The sequence below is a fragment of the Lathyrus oleraceus genome, chromosome 7, assembly GCF_024323335.1.
Source record: "Lathyrus oleraceus cultivar Zhongwan6 chromosome 7, CAAS_Psat_ZW6_1.0, whole genome shotgun sequence".
Taxonomy (NCBI): Eukaryota; Viridiplantae; Streptophyta; class Magnoliopsida; order Fabales; family Fabaceae; genus Lathyrus; species Lathyrus oleraceus.
Genome location: NC_066585.1, coordinates 536573055 through 536586467, shown reverse-complemented (window position 1 = coordinate 536586467; position 13413 = coordinate 536573055). Strand labels below are relative to the sequence as shown.

The following is a 13413-nucleotide window of genomic DNA, read 5'->3' as shown; positions in this document are numbered from 1 at the left end:
GCTTCATTTGTCAAAAAACAACTCTCTCTCTCTTCCTCTCAGAGCAAACACAAGCTCTGCAAACTTCTAAACACCTCTGACTTCAACCTACCGGAAAAGATGGCGGTTGCCGGCCAACGGCGGCGGCGCCACCTTCTTCTTCGGCGAACCACCACTCAAAACCTAAATCTCAAATACCAACTCCCCTTTATTCACGCTCGCGGTTGCGGATCCGGCCACAAAAACAACAAAATCCCAACCACAAACCCAAATCGGAAACCCTAAAACAGAAAACCCAATTCGCACAAAACGAAATTAAACCCAAGATCTACGGAGTCTCAAGAAATTACCAAAGGAAAAAGGATCAACGAGAAGAGCTCTATATCAAGACGAAATTAAAAGGGAAAGAAGAAACTCAAGACTACCTACACGGAGAGATTTTGGCGTGGTTCCGGCGACAAACTCGAAGGTAATGTAATTATCTTCTAATTCCTTTAGAGTTGCCTCCTACTCCTCCTTTGCTTTAGATTCAGCTTATAGCTTAACCTTGCTCAAACTCTGGTGATAAGTTTAAGCGGTTGATGAAAAAAATGAGCTTTAGGTTTTTTTTCGAAATATATTGTTACTGTATATTCTGGGTTCTGAAAAAAAATTGCTCGGTTGTTGCTGTTAACTTTCTAGGATTTTCCTTAGAAATTTTGCTCTGTGTTTGCTGTTGTGTTCTAGGTTTTTTTTTGAGAAAATCTCTTACTGTGTTGTCTCTTTGGAGTTAACAGAGAAAAAAAACTTTGAAAATTTCTTCTGGATTTTTATCAAAACGTTCCCCCTTTTACTGTTAATTTGTTGTTGTTATATATGTGATGAATGTTGAGGTTCTGAGATAACTTGTTAAGTTATCCTTTTTCCAGATTTTGTGGGATAATTACCTTATGGATTTAAGGTTGTTGATGTGGATATTGCAAAGTGTTCTTGAGTGTTCTCCTTGGTTTACTGGGTCACCAAATAATCCGTTTATTTTATGGTTTATTTTCCAGTTTGTTTTAAGTGCTTATTTTGATAAGCAGTTTTTTTTTAACTTTGAATTTGGTTTTGCATTTGCAGGTGAAGTGATGTTGAATTGATTGAAAAGGGGCGCTGGCTTTTTGAGTTGGGGCACTACATGAAGGGACCATTGGCTTTGGAGAAAGTCTCTGAAGACTACTTCAAACCATTAGACTCCATTCAATTATTTTCAGAATTTTAGATTATTTTTGTAACCTGTAAATTAATCGAATGCTCCTTTGGATTTTTGTGTAAATTTGGATTATTTGGAGTTTTTTTTTAATATGTAAATTTAATTTGAAACTTCCTTTTTTTTGGAGAACTATGTAACTACTTTTTTGGGATTATCAGCAAGATCTTTTTATAATTTTAATTTAAGCTCTATTAGAGTAACTTGTAACATTTGGACTTAATTGAAATATGATTTGGAATATCACTTGGAACATTATTTGGAACATGATTTGCGCAATTAGTCTTTTTAAAAAAAAAATTCTAAACCTTGCCTTAACACTCTAATAGTATTAATCAAAAGAAAATTTACTATAATTTAAATTGAAAATGGATTGGGCTCAACAATGCAATTTAATGGACTTTTAATTTGATTGATTTTAACACATTAATATTATCAAAAATAAAATGTGCCAAAAATTCCTAAGATAAAACAGGTCACAAAAATGTTGCACTTTCAAACTTTGATCCTAAAAACCAATTAAATACTCGTGCATGTGATATCTTAATCTTAAACCAACATACTCACTTAGAAAAGATACAAGTTTATTTTAAGGATTTTTTATGAATGGTTTAGAGATTTGGCAGATGTATTTGAGACGTGCAAATGGGTTTAATGATGAGTGATCATAAAAATATCCATGGCTCTTAATACCTTACCAATAATCAAATGGACTTTGAATTAGTAATGTAAAAAGATTCAAACCACATTTTAAATTATGGACACGTTTATGCGAATGGGCCTTTAAAACAAAGAGATCTCACGGGTAAACCAAAATGGGCTTTGTTAGCCAAAAATGCACATACCATCCCATGCTTCAGTAAGACAAACGCAACAGATATTTTCTTAAGGAATCTTTAACAGATGAAGGTGTCCTTGAAGACTTGATGTCACCAAAGGGCTGAGAAACCTTAAGATGAAGCTTATGTCTTAAGATAAGATATATGTCTTATAGCATTGGATAGTGAATGCTGGTTAAAGATTTTTCCTTACCTGGACAAAATTGGGGTATGACAGACTGCACCAACAACATGGCAGAATATGAGGCATGTATCTACGAAATTGTAGCGACCATTGATTTTAGAATTAAAAATCCTCGAGGTGTATGGAGACTCTGCTCTAGTGATCAATCAGTTCAAAGGAGATCGGGAGACTCGAGATAGCAAGTTAATTCCTTACAAAGAGCATATCATGAAGTTGATTCCTTATTTTGATGAAATCACTTTTCATCATATCCCTAGGGAAGAGAATCATCTAGCAGATGCTTTAGCTACCTTGACATCCATGTTCAAAGTCAAAGTGGAGAAATGAAGCACCCTCTATTCACATTGACCACTTGAATGAACCAACACATTGTTTAAAAATCAAGACATAATATGACAATAAACCTTGATTCTACGATATTTAAAGGCTCTGAGAAGACTTTCTGCCAAGTTCTGCTTGAATGGGGACATGTTATACAAGAGGAATTATTATTCTGTTTTGCTCAGATGTATGGATAGACACGAAGAAAACATGATCATAAAATTCATACATGAGGGTTGTTAAGGAGTACATGCTAAAGGGTCAGCCATAGCCAAGAAGATCCTTCAAGCTGGCTATTACTAGACTACAATGGAGGTTGATTGTTACAATTTTGTCAAAAGATATCACAAATTCCAAATCTATGGTGACAAGATCCATGTGCCACTAACTCCGTTGAATCTCTTGACCTCTCATTGACCCTTATCTATATGGAGTGTTGATATGGTTGGAATGATCGAGTTGAAAGCTTCTAAAGGTCATCGTTTCATTCTGGTTGCTATTGACTACTTCACTAAGTGGGTTGAAGTTGCTTCATATGAAAATGCCACATGAAAAATGGTTACCATATTTATTAAGAAAGAGATAATATGTCGTTATGGCGTTCCTAGAAAGATTATCATGACAATGCCAGTAACCTAAACAACAAGATGATGAGAGAGTTGTGTCAAGAATTCAAGATTGAGCACCACAATTCTTCACCATATCAGTCCAATATGAATGGCGCCGCAAAAGCAGCAAACAAAAACATCAAGAAAATTATCCAGAATGTTAGGTTGTATGTTTTGTGATTGTAAGCATTTTGTTAAAACAAGTGAAATATCAATATGTTGGACAAGATATCTTGACATGTTTGTACGACATCATGGCGTGCTATGGTTTTCACATTATTAGAAGATCTGTATTTTTTAGCATGAGATTAGTGAAGATTATTTATTGATTTGATTCACGCATTCTGCAATTCAAAATGCATTTTTAGAAGCTCAAAGATCAGTTCCAGTTGTGCAATGTTTCCTAAGAATGGTTGTCAAAACATTTAAGGAGATATTATATTTAATTTGATTTGATTCTACAGAAGATTGTGTAGAATGGATGTTAAAACATTTAAGAAGACATCATATTTTATTTAATTTGATTTGATTATTTTAGCCCGAAGCCCATGATGTTCTGGGGCTATTTAAAGAACGATTCTAAACCTAAGAAGGCGTCAAATCTACGCATGAGATAGTCTTTGTTAGGGTTTAGTGTGTTCATTATTTTTGTGAGCCATTCTTATATCACTTAGATACTTGAATTGGACTGAGTTTTTGAGTTGTAATTGTGAATCACTCATAAACTTTTAAGCAAGAGTGGATTCTGTTTCATTGGAAGTGTGTCTTCTATTTATTGTTAGAAATTTCTATCACTGTTGTGCGATTGAAGAGAAGTGAGAAGGGTCTCATATCTAGGAGAGTCTTAGATAAAAAATCCAAGGGTAGTGATTAGGTGAGAATTTGAAAAACTATAGGTTGTTTAGAACTTCAAACTCATACCATTTTAGTGGATTTCCTTCCTGGCTTGGATGCCCCCAGATATAGGTGACGTTGCACCGAACTAGGTTAACAATTGGCCTATGTTATTTACTTCCTGCTATTTACTTTAACACTATAATTTTTTTCTGGTGTGACATGTCTTGACCCTGGTGTCGTGACATCGTATACGACATCTGGTATTTTCATACCAGAATTTCAATTGGCATCAGAGAAGGCACCCTGTTCTGTTTTGGGTGAGCTCCAGGGAGATATTTTATGGTACTATGGACAAGGAAGGAGGATTTGTCAACATACCACCTATTCTGGATGTCACCAACTATGATTACTGGAAGGCGCATATGGTGGCTTTTCTAAAATCTATGGATAGAAAAACCTGGAAAGCAGTTATCAAAGGTTGGGAACATCCTGTGGTGCAAGAAAAAGATGGGAAGGACACAACTAAGTTGAAGCTTACAGAGGACTGGTGTAAGGAAGAAGATGAACTTGCTCTTGGAAATTCCAAAGCCTTAAATGCCTTGTGTAATGGAGTTGACAAAAACATATTAAGGTTAATAAATACTTGTACTCTGGCCAAAGATGCATGGTAAATCCTCAGGATGACTCTTGAAGGCACGCCAGAAGATAAAATGTCAAGACTTAAACTTCTCACCACCAAATTTGAGAATCTCAGGATGAAAGATGATGAGTGTATTCATGATTTTCACATGAACATCGTTGATATTGCCAATTCATCTAGTGCCTTGGGAGATAAGATGTCAGAGGAGAAGCTTGTTAGAAAAATCCTCAGGTATTTGCCTAAGAAGTTTGACATGAAGGTCACAAATATTGAAGAAGCACAAGACATATGTAACATGAAAGTGAATGAGCTTATTGGGTCACTTCAAACTTTTGAATTGGCTATCAGTGATATATCTGAAAAGAAGAATAAAAGCACAGATTTTATCTCCAACACTGATGATGAAAAAGCTCAATGTGATATGGAAACTGATGGAGGAATTTCTAATGTTATCATGCTTCCTGAGAGGCAATTCAATAAGGTGTTGAAGATAATGGATAGGAAGCCAATACCTAATATCAAGAACATGGCATTCGACATTAGTAAAAGCAGTGACTTTCAGAGAAAAGCGGGGATAAAGGAGAAGCCAAATCAAGGAAAAGGTATTCAATGTTATAGATATGAGGGCTTTGGTCACATTAGATCAGAATGTCCCACGTACCTCAAGAAATAAAAGAAGGCATGGTATTAAGAATACATGGAAGCTTTGAAGAACTTTGAGGCTACCATGAAGATCAATGATGATGGGGACTAATGTAGATTTAGGTAGTTAGTTTGACTTTTGGTCAATTGTTTTATCAATAGTCAACATTGACCAAAAGTCAACTCTACGTAAAGATGTAACTTTTTTTGTAATTTGCAACTTGGCTCCTTGTAATGACATGTTTGATGTTTGTAATGAGGTGGACTTTTTAAATGAATATGTCTTGTATTTTAAGAAAGAATCATATTCCCTCCAAAAATGAACTTTGAATATTTGCACTTGTACTTTAATATGCATTGAATGACTTCTTGAATTTGAATTTGAACAAAAGTTCCATGTCATGAATCAATCAATCAACCCAACCCAAGCTATCTAATGCTATAATGTAGATAATGTGACCAGATCACCAAAACCAAAGACTAGGGTTCCCTTGAGAGCTTAGTCAGAGAATCAAGATCAATCCACCAATTTTGTTGCATCCATAATCAAAAGGTCCAGATGGACCAACATGACCATAAGCTTGTAAATTACTTTAATGTCTTGTAACCAGAAACCCTTGAATCCATTGATTTCATTTAAAGCATGCACTTGTGAAGTAATGACCTAAGTGATTATGTCATGAATATGCATATGAATGAATGATTGTACCTAAATGAATCGTTAATAAGAGAACTATGTATGCAGAGGAACATCGCAATAAGTCATATAAAAATGAAAGGATATGGCAAATTTTTGGGGTATGACAATTTTCTTATTTAGTTATATGTTAAAACTATCTATTTGAAAGTTAAAGTCTAGATGGTCTCATCTGTTCAACCTTGCAAAAGCTTTCATGTATGGAACTTTGTAGTTTGAACTTGAAAATGAGGGATACACCTTTAAAATCAATTGGCAAAGGCTTAAAAACTTTCATGAAGGAATACAAGTGAGAATAATTAAATATTTCACCTTGCTAAATGATTGAAAAAGTGGACCGTCAATCACAAGACATTAAACAAGCGCTAATTAAGAGGAAATCCATTATATTGGAATTTTGTTATAAATTAATTTCATATATTTCTATTTTTTGTTATACTTTATTATGCATTGCATAGAGTTCATTACTTCTGATTACCATGTAAATACTTTAGTGGATGTGAGTTTAAAGTGAAAATTAATGTTTGTGCCAAGGCTAAAGGAAGTCATTTCCAAAGAAATACTATAATTAACGACTTCAAGAATAGAATAAAGATTCATACTAGATAAAGGTAATGAGTGAAGAGGCATTTGCATGACCGTCGAGTTTTGAAAAAAAAATCATTCTCCATATATGAGAACAAACAACATTTTAAATTTGGAGTTATGATGACTCGCTGCCACATATAGGGTATTTTTTATCACTTTTTATTACACTTATAGATTTCGGTATATATTTTCACTACTTTTGAGTCTAATAAGGCTCATTATTAGGCTTGATGAAAATTGTTAATTAAATGTAATTTTTTAATAAACATGTTCCTTTTCATCTTTATTTTTGTTATCTAGGATTTTGTGAATGATATAAAAGTACGACTAAAAGTCAAGATGTCATGACAAATCTAACAAATATAGGGAGGTGAACATAGAATTTTGGAAAAATTCAGACCCAAAACAAAATTTAGGGAGACCAACATGAGTCAAGCCCAATATATTAGGAACGCCCAATTTGGGAACACATTATCTTCCATTAAGACGCATTGTATTTCTAAGTGTCAAGGGAAAGTGTATTCGCTTAAAATGCATTGAGTTTGTATGAAATGCAAAAATTCATTTTCAGTCAATTTTTTATCGATCACTACATAAAATTGAAATCCTAACACTACTTTTCAAGAAAAGGCTTAGAGTGAAACCAAAAATATCAAATTTTGAAGAGAAGACTACTACATGAGAGAGAACAACAATTTTGATGGCGAATAGAGAAGGCACCTTTGACCTCTAGAATTGGAACTTCTCCCATCAACATTTATATATTTAAGGATTAAATATATTTTTCGTCTCTATAAATAACTTAAACTTTAGTTTTAATCCTTATAAATTTTTTATTCAAATAGTGATCCTCCTAAAATTTTTAGTCCATACTTTTAGTCTCTGCCGTCAAGTTCCTTCAACGGAAGCTAATGTGGCATGCCACACCACTGATAGACTAAAAAACTATATTAGATAGCGAGGGTTATAAAGCTCCCTAAATTAAAATTACTTTTTTAAAAAAATTAAACAAAACGATGATGTTATAAAAAAATCCATGTTAAAAGAAAACACCACTAAATACATCATTTTCCTTGATCTTTAACATGCACCAGAGTCAACAATATAGATGAGAAATTAACACAAAATTGAATTCATGTTAAAAAGAACTATAATGCACAGGGAAATCACCTATTTGCATATCCATAAACATCTAAAACCTTTTTTCTTAGGGGTATTTTTGTGTCCAACTTTGAAAAATACTTTCTTCTTTCCATCAACCTGCTTTGAGGGAACTGAATTGATCTTCATAATTATTTACCATTTCTACTTTATCATAAATGTTCAACTTTAAAGAAATAACAAACTCTTCATTCTCCCTCATTATTTCCCCATTGCTCATCTGACTCTAATGCTCTCTTTCAGATCCGATCTGATCCTCTTTTACTGCATCTATCCAGATCCGATCCTATTTGAAGACTCCCCCAAAATTTCATATTTTATTAACTCTACTGATGCTTTATTTTTGTAAAACAAACATTTAAACACAAAAGTGAATCCAAAGTATTATGCTTCTGTCTGGGAAGCCGTTGACAGAACAGTAAGAAATGCTTCTGTCATGGAAGCCATTGACAGAACAGTAAGAAATGCTTAAATTAAAGAGGAAGAAGATAAAGAGCAGAACTGTATTCTGTTATACATTGAATGGGGATTACAACAATTATATATTTGGAATAGATTGTAACTAACTGCATAACATAAAGCATGACAAACTGAATGGAAAATGTAACTAACTGTAAAACTATTTTAACTGTTTTTGTTTTATTCATCTATTAGCCCCCCACAAGTTGAACCTTGGTAGATGTTGATCAAGTTCAACTTGGCTTTGAGGAAATGAAATGGTTTGGGTAGGAGAGGTTTAGTGAAGAAATTAGCAAGTTGGTTGATGGATGACACGGGAATAAGTTTCAATATGCCTGCTGAAAATTTTTCGCGTACAATGTGGCAATCAATGTCAAGATGTTTCGTACGTTCATGGAAAACAGGGTTAGCAGCTATGTGGAGTGCGCTTTGACTGTCACAAAAGAGAACTGGGACTTGAGAGCATGCAATGTTCATGTCACGAAGCAAGTACAAAAGCCATTAGAGTTCACACGCGGCTGCAGCTAAAGCACGATACTCTGCCTCTGAAGAGGAACGAGAGACAGTGGTTTGTTTCTTTGTTCTCCATGAAATAAAAGAGCTGCCCAAATAAAAACATGATCCGGAAACGGATTTACGTGTGTCTACACAGCCAGCTTAGTCAGCATCTGAAAAACCTGTTACTTGTAGTGGTTAACTTCGTGGAAAAAATAAGCCTTGGCCTGGACATTGTTTGAGATATCGCAAGACTCTGCAAGCAGCAGTATAATGTTCAGTAGAAGGTTTGGAAAGATATTGACTGAGTTGTTGTGTGATAAACGTGATATCTGGGCGAGTAGTATTGAGGTAGATTAGTCTGCCAATGAGTCATCTATAAGATGGAATATCGTGATAAGCAGGGTTATCATCTTGGCAAAGTTTAAGTGACGGATCAGATGGTGTGTTTGCTAGTTTGGAGCCAGTAAAACCTGAATCCTTGAGAAGATCAAGACAGTATTTTCTTTGGCAAATGGAGATACCACGTTTTGAGTGAGCTACTTCTAAACCCAAAAAGTATTTGAGGATGCCCAAGTCCTTGATCTTGAAGAGCTGATGAAGAATATCTTTCATAGTTTGAAACTCTTGTAGAGAGTTACCTGCTAAAATAACATCATCAACATAAACAAGTAAAATTGTAAAGGTGGATGATGTTTGTTTAACAAACAGTGAGTGATCAAAAGGTGCTTGTGAGTAGCCATGAGCAGTGAGGACTGAAGTCAATTTTTCAAACCATTGTCTACTTGCCTACTTTAGTCCATAAAGGGACTTAATGAGTTTGCAGACCTGGTTAGGTTTAGAACTTTGGACACCTGGTGGGATCAACATGTAAACATCTTCATTCAGATCACCATGAAGAAATGCGTTATTGACATCGAGTTGGTGAAGATGCCAGTTATGGATTGAAGCTAAAGCTAGAACCAATCGAACTGTGGTGAGCTTTGCAACAGGTGAGAAAGTATCTAAGTAATCAAGTCCTTCAATCTGGTTGTATTCTTTAGCAACAAGAAGAGCTTTAAACCTTTCTATGGTTCCATCAGATTTATGCTTGATCTTGTAAACCCAACGACAACCAATAGGTTTAACATGGGGTGGAAGATCCACAATTTTCCAAGTTCCAGTTTGCTCAAGTGCAGCAAGTTCAACTTTCATAGCTTGATTCCAACATTCAAATTTGCTAGCCTCGGAGTATGTTTTAGGTTCATGATTAGTCGTAAGGGAAAGGGTGAAACGGTAATGAGTAGGAGACAAGTTATGATATGAAATGAAATTGGAAAGAGAGTTAGGATTACCTGAAGATGATTGCCATTATGGATCAGTGAAGGTTGTACAGACATAATCTTTCAAAAATGATGGTAATGTTCTAACTCTTGTAGAGGCACGAGTGGAGTGTTGTGTATTAGAGGTGGGTGGATTAGAATTGGCCAGGGAGCTGGAAGGTGGATTTGAGTCAGTTGTGGTGGGTGTGGATAAAGTTGTGGTAGCTGGAAGGTTGAGTTGGTTAATGGGAGAATCATTTTGAGCAAAATGATGTATGTCATGACAGAGGTTTGGATTAGGAACTGAAGTGCTATAATATTCCCAAAGAGGTGTGGTAGATGAGGACTGTTTTTGGTAAGGTAAGATCTGTTCATGGTAAGTGACATTTCTTGAAATAAAAATGTTGAATGAATTTAGATCAAGTAGAATAGAGCCTTTATATCCAACAGCATATCCAAGGAACAATGATTTTCTAGCTCTTGTATCTAATTTAGTTCTTTGATTGGACAAGGCAGATGCATAGCACAAAGATCCAAAAACTTTAAGTTGGTTAATGTATGGTAGTTTATTATGCAGTATGTGATAAAGGGATTGGTTATTGAGTAGAGGAGTGTTAACTCTATTTATAATGAAGGCTCCATAGCTAATAGCATAGGACCAGTAGGATTTAGGTAAATTTGAATGGTACAGTAAGGCTCTACCTACTGTCGTAGCCTAAAAAATATAGTGTGCGAAAAAACAACCGGCGAAGAAGAAATGACAAGAGAGTCGCCACCGCGCGTTATTTATCCCAAAGGAGGGAAAGGAAACGCTTGAAGTAAACCTGGAAAAAGGAAAGGAAAAGACAAGGTCTCGCAACCAAATCTCGGGTTTGGGAGCCGGTTATGCGAAGGGAAGGTATTAGCACCCCTACGCATCCGTAGTACTCTACGGGATCCACTTTTGTTGTTCTTGTCTAAAGGGTATGGATTTATCTAACGTACTATTTACTAAGAGAGAGTCAAAAGAAAATGACCCGCACGGATGTCGCATCCACTGCATACGTATCTCATCTGAATATGAGAATCAGAGTCTTCGTAGCTCGGCTAACCTATGGGTTAAAGAGATGTGTGCTCGCTAAGACGTCGCGTCTTATGCCTACGTACCTCATCTGGAATGAGAATCAGAGCAAACCGTAGTTCGGCTACCTACGGGTTTGGTTTTGGACGAACGACGTTACTACGCAATCTACCGGATGCTCGACCTTTGGAGACTCACTCGCCTGTAGTAGAAGGAGTAAACGTGTTCTTAGGAGAAGAAAAATCAATGAGTTTGTTTGTGTTTTAGGAGTGCTCATGCAAAAAAGGAATCGTGCTACCTTAATTGACATGCAAACAAGAGACTGTACGGAGCCTAACAATCCTATGGGGAGACGACCACACCATACGAAACAAACATGCATAAAGTAAACATGCCAACAAGGGGCTCAAACATACATGGGTAGGGCTTTAGTCAAGAGGGGTCATATCAACCTCGACAAACAAGCCATGGAAAGGTAATCAAATGGGCTCTTAACCACTGACATTGAACGTCAGGGTGAACAGATCAAACGGGTAATGAGGATAAGACCTCATAGCTCTTAACCCTGGACAGGGTGAGCTCATGACAAAAAGTGGGGATTCAGAAAGGTGGAACCCTCTCCACTGACCGACTGGACAAAAGATCTTGGGCTTTTGTTCTGAAGCATCGGCACGTAGTGCGAGCATAAAGAACGACACACTGAATAACGGGGGATTGACTGCTAATCCCTTTTATCCGTCAATTGCCTCCTCATGGAGGTCTTTTAGGCACAAAAGAAAACATTGCCTCCTATTGAGGTCTTCCAGCTAGGAAAGCGGTAAAATGCGAGAAAGATGTAAAAGTACCAAACGGATAAAGATCCGAAGTAACAGCAACTAAAGAGACAAGAAACCCGGAGATCTCTCAAGCTGGCACCATCAAAGAAAGCAAGTCAACACAGGTAATCAGAATAAATCTCCAAGTGGTATCCCACAAATGAAGTGGAATACCAAGCAAGCTATCTCTTCAAGAGTCATGTGAGCCCTCACAAAAACTCAACAAACAGGTTAGAGTAACAGGATGGAATCAGGAGAAAGCAATGCCACGACGAACACAAAACAGATTAGAGCAAACAGAAAAAACAATTGTTGTCGCGATCGTTGCTGCATCGCCTAGGGAAAGCTTAGCGAAGCTTCGCTGCAGGCTCGCCTAGCAACGGTGCTAGCGAACGCCTGCGGGCTTTGGGTTCTTCATGGATAACAGTCCGATTTCAGTAATTAAGTGATCAAACATTCAAGGCATTGCTATATTCATTCATGCATATTTAAACCCACACGCAACACCTAACGATATCCACTCTTCTCATAATGCCTCATACATTTAGGGATTTCAAATTAAAGGCGTAAAATAATGGGGATAGGGCAAACCTGAATGGAGAGATCGAGTGAAATTGAATTACACCCTTGGGGTTTGCATAACAATCTTAGGGTTTGTATGAGATGGAATTGGTTCTGTGCAAATGAATTCCCTTCAGTGTCCGGAGGTTGCTCTGAATCAGTTAGCTCTTCTCTCTGTCTAGGGTTTTTTTATTTCTCTAGGTATTTTCTTTGGGAGATGGGAGTCTAGAATATATAGCCTAATTTCGTGGCTTTCTGGGCTCAAATGAGAGAGGTCCAAGTCCAAGATTTTTCTGTTATATTTTAAAATGCGTGAGCTTCGCCTAGCGAAGGATCTGCTCGCCTAGCGAGCATGACAGTTCAAGTTCGCTAAGCGAACCACGCTGCTCGCATAGCGAGCATGACAGCTCAGGCTCTGCTTTTTGCTCCTTCAAGATTAGCGTTTTGCACGATAAATAAACCCCATTTGAACGTGTTGGAAGTAACTCAAGTCATTCCCTTGCGTTGACTGATCACCCAGATAGAACCCACAAAGTGTCTTGGATGATATTCAAGTTTCTTGGATCTGATTCTGATTGACATGATGAAATGCAATATGAAATGTTAAATGACCTAAAAATGAATGCATGAATGAGGGGGTAAATTTTTGAGGTGTTACAGCTGCCCCTTTCCAATCAACTAGAGACCCAAAAAGAAGATAGCAGCGACTTTCGCACTTTCGAGGTATCAAGGGATTGAATACAATAAAGCCCGAAAATTTACACTGAAGTGAAGTGAAGTAACAATGCCTATCAGAATCGGCAAAGAGGTGGTCTTGAAAGACGAATTTGTCTGGTACGGTGAGAGTCGGTCTGAATACCGAAAAAGAATGTTAACCTGGATACCAAAATAAATGGTAACGTAGAAGTAACCATGGCCTGAATGCCGCTCATCAGTCTGAATACTGGAAATGACTTCGATCTGAGCATCGGAAGATATGAGACTATTAATATCGG

The 13413-nt window shown here is 36.6% G+C and overlaps 1 long non-coding RNA gene across 1 annotated transcript; it reads left to right on the top strand.

Annotated features, from left to right (window-relative positions):
• Nucleotides 1-1453, top strand: LOC127107737 (uncharacterized). The gene is made up of 2 exons (XR_007795810.1): nt 1-448; nt 1081-1453. It is a non-coding gene; the product is annotated as an uncharacterized LOC127107737 (long non-coding RNA).
• The last annotated feature ends 11960 nt before the right edge of the window (nt 1454-13413 follow it).